This window comes from Olea europaea, chromosome 17 (assembly GCF_002742605.1).
Source record: "Olea europaea var. sylvestris chromosome 17, O_europaea_v1, whole genome shotgun sequence".
Taxonomy (NCBI): Eukaryota; Viridiplantae; Streptophyta; class Magnoliopsida; order Lamiales; family Oleaceae; genus Olea; species Olea europaea.
The window spans coordinates 7,663,467-7,672,489 of NC_036253.1; the positions used below are offsets into that span (position 1 = coordinate 7,663,467).

The 9,023-nt window shown below is 38.6% G+C and overlaps 2 pseudogenes; one reads left to right on the forward strand and one right to left on the reverse strand.

Annotated features, from left to right (window-relative positions):
* Window positions 1-39: 39 nt before the first annotated feature.
* LOC111366229 lies at window positions 40-3,818 on the reverse strand (annotated as a pseudogene).
* Window positions 3,819-5,068: 1,250 nt separating this feature from the next.
* LOC111366230 lies at window positions 5,069-7,249 on the forward strand (annotated as a pseudogene).
* Window positions 7,250-9,023: the final 1,774 nt, after the last annotated feature.

The window sequence follows — 9,023 nt, forward strand, 5'->3', positions numbered from 1 at the left end:
AATGCTGACCCCCTCCCTACCCAATTTCTAATTTTTTTTTAATTGGCCTAGAGATATCAAAAGAAAAAAGAAGGGATTTTTTTAATCTGTCCAAAAAAAGAGGGGAATGCACATTTGCTTGAAACAGTTCCCAAATAACTATTTTACGCCTTTGAGCACATATAGGACCTTTTATTATGCCTTGCCTAAAATCTAATTGTTGTGAATAGCATATCAAAGCTACTTCGTTTGTTTGATTAGGAGGATTAGTATCCTCAGTATGCTCCTTGTTGCCAATAAAAATTACTACACGTTTGGCTTTTCTTGAACGAATTTCATGATCTAATGGTCTATTTTCTTGGTCTTCTCCTACTTCTTGTTCCAACTCACTGGTTAATTTGTATAACCAGTGAGGTCCTTTTTTACTGATTTCTTTTATTCGAATCGATTTTTTACTAATTTTTTGAACATTAGTATCAGTTACAATTCTATTTTTAAAATATTTCAAATATTTTGTTCCTTTTTCTGAATCTATTCTTCCTTCTTCTTTATCTGAAAATACAGAAAGACCCTAGAATTTGAAATTGATCCTGATTCTTTACCAAGTTCATTGATGAAAGTTAAGAAATCAACAATTTCGGTTGATAATGGTTTTTTATCAAATCGATCTATTTTCTGTTCAATTTTTTGGTAATCGGTCTCAAAAAGAATGATACCATGAATCCGATTTATCCAACATTCTCTACGAAATTGTCTATCGAAGTTTTTTTATTTTATTTTTATGATTGAAGGTGAAACGCTTTTTGTTATTGTTCTCCAATATGGTCCGTTCAAGAAAGGATCATATATTTTGGTTAAGTATTCGTTTGTAGTATTGTCATCACACAACCTAGTCCTTGTTTCGAGTATGTTCAAAAAAAGAGACTCTTTGTCTAGAGCTTGAATTTGATTTACAAATTCTTTGTTTAAATTATTACTTTTTTCTTTTTCGGTATATACCCAATGATTGTAGAACTCATTAGATGAGAATTTTTCTAGTGTAGGCAGAGATATCCTTCTTTTTATCATTTTTCCAAAAGTTGACAAACTGGGTGGATATGTAAAAGACATTCTTTCCTTTCCAGCACTTTGGCATGTGTCAAAAAAATATTGTGACGTTTCATTTCTGACAGCATCTTCAAACCGATTATTTTTTATGTATCGAAATGGTCTATTCCAACAGTTAGAATAAAAAAGAAGAGTCACAAGAGGTTTTTCAAACCAAAAACAAAAAAGGTCTTTATTTTTCGATTTTTTGATAAGTATTTTGAATTTGGAATTGTCGTGATTTTCATTGATATTCATCAGATAAGAATCTTCATAAACTGGACTATTTTTAGAGCCTGTCTCTATTAATCAAAAGTGGAATTCATCCTATGTTTTTTTCCTTTCCATTCACTCGGATTTCTTCCATTTCATGATTTTGTTTGGATCCTCTTTTTCTTTCGAAAAAAGGAAGGAGAACGATCTTCTTCGGTGGATCTGTCTTGTTCTTGTTTAGTTCCCTTCATTTCGTAAGTTGTTTCTATTTCTACATCTCCTTCTTCATCACTTTCCACCTTTTCTTCCATTTTTAAGGTTTCTTTCCATTTCTTAGTAAGAATGGGTGACGGTATTCTACCTAAATAGTAGATACAGGTAAGAAATATGAGAATACTAAAGATCCAAGCCGTAGAATTTCTCAATTCTGACATAAGGTACTTATTAGAACAAATGTATTTATTCGATCTAATAGGATGATTTTGCCATATCCAGACTAATACCAATCCAAGCCATTTCATGAATAGAATGTGCCTTATTCACGAAATTATTTCTTTCCATTTTAAACTATCGCAAGTTTACGGTTCGTTAACAAGTAATAAAGTGGATTCAATGAGTCCGAATATCATCTCACAGAGATTGATTAGTTCAAATTTTATCTACCTTAGCCTTAACCCAAACTAAATTACCAAATTGAATGTAGACCTAATTGAACCTCAATTATACAATTTTTTTATGATTAAATTGAAATTAATATGCAAAACAATAAATTAAACTCAAAAATGAAATCTAAAAGTTAAGAACGCCTTTGTTATAATTATTAGGAATGAAATACACTAGGATCACGAGTTCCCATGCAATTATCACTTTAAACCCTAGTTTTACAATATGACAACACATTTTAATTTTGACGAATCAATGTTCCTAAGTCTATCCAATACTCTCTCTCGAGATGTATCAAACCTATCTCTACATACCACCGGTCTATATTTCTATGACGAGCATATGTAAAAATGCATGCGATTTTATGAACATTTAAAGATTCACGTAGAGCATAGTGGTATATTTCTATCCACTATCAGACACTACGATGATTTATATTATGTCAAATCTATTCCAATTCTCTCGAATGCAAGAATAAATCACTTAAATTCACACAATTACGAGCCCTTAATTGCGGAAACATTAATTGTATATAAATCATTCAACATAATAAAAATTGTGTCTTAACGTCAAATTGCAAAACTATAATATTAAAATTCAAATCACATGGGTCATCGCTCTCCTAGCATAATAAAAATCTAGCCTAGCATGCTTAAAATAACAAAATACATCAAAGTTTGTATATAAGACATCACCGGGTTATAAAACTTGAATAAATCTTGAAGTTCTTCATGCCAATCTTTGTTCTTGCGCTTAAATCCTCTCCAAGAGTTGTTTTTCAGCCTCCAATTACATTCTCGGCATCTCTGGAATGTTTCTTATATTTATATCTTGTGGAAAATTAGGTTACCATAAGTATTTCAATCGTATAAGGAAAGAAAAAATTCACGCTGAAATTGTACCATGCGATCGCATGGTTTTAATCCGTGCGGCCGCATGGTTATCCTTTTTTTCCAGTTCAATACCATACATCACTTCGTGCGGCCGCACGACGTTTCTACCATGTGACCGCATGGTAGAATTAATCTTTCATTTCTTACAAATTGGTCCTTTTACTTTAATCTTCCACTTCTTTGCATCTTTTCTTCATTCTTCACATTCCATCATCCCAAAATGTGATCAATTTGTATTTGGGAAACTCAATTTCTTGATTTGTTCATCGGATCAACTTTTGGGTAATTGCACCTTGGTCCTTGAAATTTCACTTTGTGTCATTTTAGTCCTTTTTCGCGTCTTTTCTAATGTATTTCACCATGTTCGTCGGTGTTACCTAGAATTCACATATGTAATGAAATTAAGTCACAATTCAATCATTTTATTCGTAATTAAGTCATGTTTGTGACCTAAATAAGTGTGCAAAAACACACTTATCATGCCCAATTTACCAACCACCAAAACTACTTGTTACAAATAACATCTTGTTGTTGCATCGAAACATATAAATGTTGACTAATCTGACTAACATTGAACTTGGTAAAATGAAATGGTTGAATAATTGAAAAATGAGATTATTCAGGAATACACATTGAATGCTAAAATTACGCATTGAATTCCTGGTAGTAGATCCATAATAAAAATGAAACGAAAGATATGGTAGAGCTAGGGTAGTTATTGTATGAGGTCTACCCAATGCTAGATGCAGGGGCACATAATAGATCGATATAAACACCATGAGTTGTACCGTAATAAAACAAGTTGTTGTTGATACCTTCTTCTCGATTCCTTCTTCCATAACCTGAGCTCGGATAAGGAAGAGATAGAGGGCCTATGGAGAATGTGGGCAAAAATCCATAATAGAGTCCGACCACAATGACCGAATTGATTATCTTCATGCATAAGGATACTAGATTACATAGTAGAAAAGATTGAGAAATCATCACAAACCTCCCTTATTTCTTTTCTGCTGCAATTTTTGGATTATTATATGATGATTTTTGAACTTTCCATATATAGAAAAAGAAATAGAAAGAGATAGACCAGAAACGAATGGAATTGGGATATGGATAAAATATAATGAAATAGAGCCACTTTGAGGTTCCCCCTGAAATGAGACATGGAAGGGAGCCACTACGAAGAAGTTTCGGAAGTTACGAAGGAAACTTCAAGCTCACATTGGTCATGGGTTGAGAACGGGAATTGAACTCTATGAGATCTAATCTCCCATTGTTCCTTAGTAGTTCAGGGGTAGAGTGGTCGAATGTTAACCGATTGGTTGTAGGTTCGAATCTTACTTGGGAAGATTTGATTCATTCTGAATTAACAAATTCAGAATAACGGGGCTCTCTTTGACTGTTAAGAGTGGGTAACCTGTTCCCTATCTTTGTTTCTATCTCATCGTATCACATTCTGTTCTGTGAGATTTGAAAATCACCGTCAATACCTCGGTGTAAGTCTGGGATAATCCTTTGTTCCATAGCCCTGGGGCTATTTACAACTAGCCAATTAAGAATTCTTAGATGTACTAGCACTGCATCTTTGATGCAGTCATCGATTCTCCCAAGAGTTCACAATTGTCGCGAGCAAACATATTAATGACGTGGAAGGCATTTTTCTTATGCTACTAATACTTGTGCTTGCTCTGCTATTCTGTCCAAGCCTGGCTGAGGAAGAGTTACGGGACATAAAACAAAAAAATACATGGATCGGTCGGGGGCATACTATTTGTAATGATTCCATCATTCACGATAAATAATAAATAATAAATAAAAAGAAAAAGCCTTTCCAAAAAACCACACCCAAGTTCCATAGCTTTTGGTCCGCTATCCCAATCATGATTTTCCTACCCCCAGAGGGAAAGGTACTTCCCTTTTATTTTGGGTCGATTGTGGGTGAGGAGGGATTCAAACCCCTAACACAGTGGTTCATAGCCACGTGCTCTGATCCTCTGAGCTACAGGGCCCACCCTATCGCCACTGGATCTGCTCCCGAGAGTACCCTAAAAAAAAGAAACCTTTCCTCTCCCCTCCCCAGCCATTTCATTTCGGGTTAAGAAGATGTGAAAGCACGTTTATCTCTATAAGAACAGTACATTCCAAGGTGTGAAATGGGAGAGAAGGGATGTCATAATTGGGGTTTTGCATATGATGACCTTTTGATTTTTCATTTTTTTGTTGAAAAAGGATTAAGAATGAAAGATGTTAAGCTTTTTATCATCCTGGCATCGAGCTATTTTTTCGCAGGACCTCCCCTACAGTATCGTCATCGTAGTAGAGTTTAACCACCAAGTTCAGGATGGATTGGTGTGGTTCCTCTACGCCTAGGACACCAGAATATCAAACCATGAACGAAGAAAGGCATGAGAGAAAAACCTATTGGCTAGTGATTGTGAGGCCCCAATTCTTGACTGGAGGGGACACCAAAGGCCTCTGCCTTTCCATCCCTTGGATGGATAGAGAGGAAAGGCAGAGCTTTTGGTTTTTTCATGTTTTCAAAGAGTTGAATAATGGTTTTTCATGTTGTTAAAGATTTGAACAATGAAAATAGATGGCGAGTGCCTGATCGAATTAACCAGGGCAAGTAGGAAAAAGGTTCAAGTCTGCCGGTCAATTAGAATGCCTCAGCTACATACGTCACTGCACTTTCGCTTGACACCTATCGTAATGATAAATGGCTTGTCTCACCGTAACCTTCTCTTGGATTCTCAAAACTTCTGTCACTCCATCCCCGCAGGGGTAGAGAAATCATCGTTGTCTCAGCTATGGTACCGGAAGCTCTGGGAAAGTCAAAATAGGAGAGCACTCATCTTAGGGTGGGCTAAATACTTAGATACTTTCAGCAGTTATCTGCTCCGCACTTGGCTACCCAGTGTTTACTATGGGGACAATAACTAGTACACTAGAGGTGCATCCTTCCTGGTCCTCTTATACTAGGGAAAGGTCCTCTCAATTCTCTAACTCCTACACCAGATATGGACTGAACTATCTCACAACATTCTAAACCCAGCTCACGTATCGCTTTAATAGGGAAACAACCCAACCCTTGGAACATACTACAGCTCCAGGTGGCGAAGAGCCGACATCGAGGTCCAAACCTTCCCGTCGATATGAGCTCTTGGGAAAGATCAGCCTGTTATCCCTAGAGTAACTTTTATTCATTGAGCGATGACCCTTCCACTTGGCATTGTCGGATCACTAAGGCTAACTTTCGTCCCTGCTCGACAGGTGGGTCTTGTAGTCAAGCTCCCTTCTGCCTTTGCACACGAGGGCCAATCTCCATTCGGCCCGAGGAAACCTTTGCATGCCTCCATTACCTTTCAGGAGGCCTACACCCTATAGAAATTATCTACCTGAGACTATTCCTTGGCCCCTAGGTCTTGACACAAGGTTAGAATTCTACCTCTTCCAGAGTGGTATCTCACTGATGGCTCGGGCCTCCCCGAAGGAGGCCTTCGCCTTCCACCTAAGCTGTGCAGGAAAGGCCCAAACCCAATCCCAGGGAATAGTGAAGCTTCATGGGGTGTTTCTATCCAGGTGCAGGTAGTCCACATCTTCACAGACTTGTCTATTTCACTGAGCCTCTCTCCTAGACAGTACCCAGATCGTTACGCCTTTCGTGCGGGTCGGAACTTATCGGATAAGGAATTTCGCTACCTTAGGATCGTTATAGTTACGAACTCCATTCATCAGGGCTTTGGTCCTCGACTCTCCTATCATAAGGTCACCAATTTCCTTTACCTTCCGACACTAGCCAGGTATCAACCCCTATACATGGTCTTACGACTTTGCAGAGACCTATGTTGTTGGTAAATAGTCACCCAGGCCTAGTCACTGCGACTCCCTTTGTAAGGAGGAACCCCTTCTCCCAAAGTTACGGGGCTATTTTGCCGAGTTCCTTAGAGAGAGATGTCTAGCACCCCTAGGTATTCTTTACCTGCCCACCTGTGTCGATTTTAGGTATAGGTACCCTTTTGTTTAAAGGTCCTTCGAACTTTTCCTAGGAGTGTGGCGTGGATTACTTCAACACCGTAGCACCTGGTGCTCGAACATTGTCTCGAGGCATTTTCTCTACCCTTTCTTACCCTGAAAAAGTAGAGGCACCTTACGTTCTTGAACCGATAACTAGCTTTCAACTAACCCAGCCTCCTCCATCCCTCGGGACCAACAAGGGATAGTACAGGAATATTCACATGTTGTCCATCGAGTATGCCTTTCAACCTGATCTTAGACCTTGACTCATCCTCCGCGGATGAACCTTGTGGAGGAACCCTTAGGTTTCGGGTCATTGGATTCTCACCAATGTTTGCGTTACTCAAGCCGAGATTCTCACTTCCGCTTCGTCCACCACTGCTCGCGCCAGGGCTTCCTTCTAAGGTGAAATGCTACCCTATCGATGTATTTTTACATCCCACAGCTTCGACAGATCGCTTAGCCTCATTCATCTTCCACGTAAGAGCGCTTGATTAGTGAGCTATTACACACTCTTTCAAAGTTAGCTGCTTCTAGGCAAATCTCTTGGCTATCCTTGCACGCCTACCTCCTTTATCACTGAGCAATCATTTAGGGGCCTTAGCTGGTGATCTGTGCTGTTTCTCTCTCGATGATGAAGCTTATCCCCTATCATCTCATTTGCTGACCTTGACCCCTGTTATTTTGAGGTCATATCTAGTATTCAGAGTTTGCCTCGATTTGGTACCAGTCTCGCAGCCCACACCAAAATAGTGCTTTATTCCTAGATGTCAAGTCAACTGCTGCGCCTGAATGCCTTTCGGGTAGAACCAACTAGCTTTGGGTTCGAGTAGCATTTCATCCCTAACCACAACTCATCTGCTAATTCTTCAACTTCAGTCAGTTTGGACCTCCACTTAGTTTCACCCAAGCTTCATCCTGGTCATGGATAGATCACCAAGGTTCGGGCCCATAAACAGTGACAATCGTCCTATGAAGACTTAATTTCTTTGCGGCTCCGATGGGCTCTCTTAACCAAGCCACTACCTATGAGTTGTCAGCTCATTCTTCAATAGGCATGTAGTCAAAGACCTAGCTCCTTCTACTACTTGGGAGCTTACGATTTTATATTCTATTTCACTCCCCAATGGGGGTTCTTTTCACCCTTCCCTCACGGTACTACTTCGCTATTGGTTACCCAGGAGTATTTATCCTGGCAGGATGGTCCTTGCTGATTCACAGAGGATTCCATGTGTCCATGCTACTTAGGTCAGAGCATAAGCTAGTGATGCTTTCGGCTATTGGAATTTTGCCATCTAGGGTGCAGCATTCGTGCTGCTTCACCTGGTAGCACGACACTTGTATTGCTCTCCCACAACCCCAATTTCACGATTTAAGCTGCTTCCATTTCGCTCGTTGCCTCTAAGGGAATCACTTTTGTTTTCTTTCCCTCTAGATACTAATGTAAGTATTATGTCCTAGGTCCAATCAACTTTGGACATAAATACTTTTATATATAATTAATGCAATTAAATGGCAGATCTATTATTTAATTAATAGACAATTAAATAAATAATAGAGTCCGTAGATTCAAATATTTGTAATTTGTTAATCATAAGGAGTTGTGATTGTGAGATACAAATTACATCTGATTGAATCATAAATCATCCGTGGTCGTAAGTAATAACGAGATACGGATATCATTATTAGGGATAGACCATCATGTGTGGCATTTCTTACTTGTGAAGTAAGTAGCTGATCTCACAAGTTAAAGTGTGGTGACACTTAAATGAACACGTGGATGTTTGTTATAGAACAAAACATTGGAGACCTGTCGAGAGATTCCACATGGATAACTATCTGAGTGTCGGTGGTTAATCTCTAACGTTCGGTAGTGAAATTGGTCCTTTGACTTGAGGTCGTCATGGTACCTTATATGAGGACAGTCATACTTTGGCAGTGTTGGATGTTGCTCTGAAAAGGGCCGCTAATACGACATCGTTCGGGTACGTCAAGAATCGTATGAAGGTTGTGATTGATCAATAAAGGATTCGTCACTCTTAGATAGTAGGAGATTATGATCTGCGTTTCATTCAATTAAGTCAATGATGAAATCCTTGGCAAAGGTGTACTCATAAGTCGAAAAGGAGGAGTTTTCGATTTATATTGACTTAATAGTGGAGTGAAAGATATGATCGA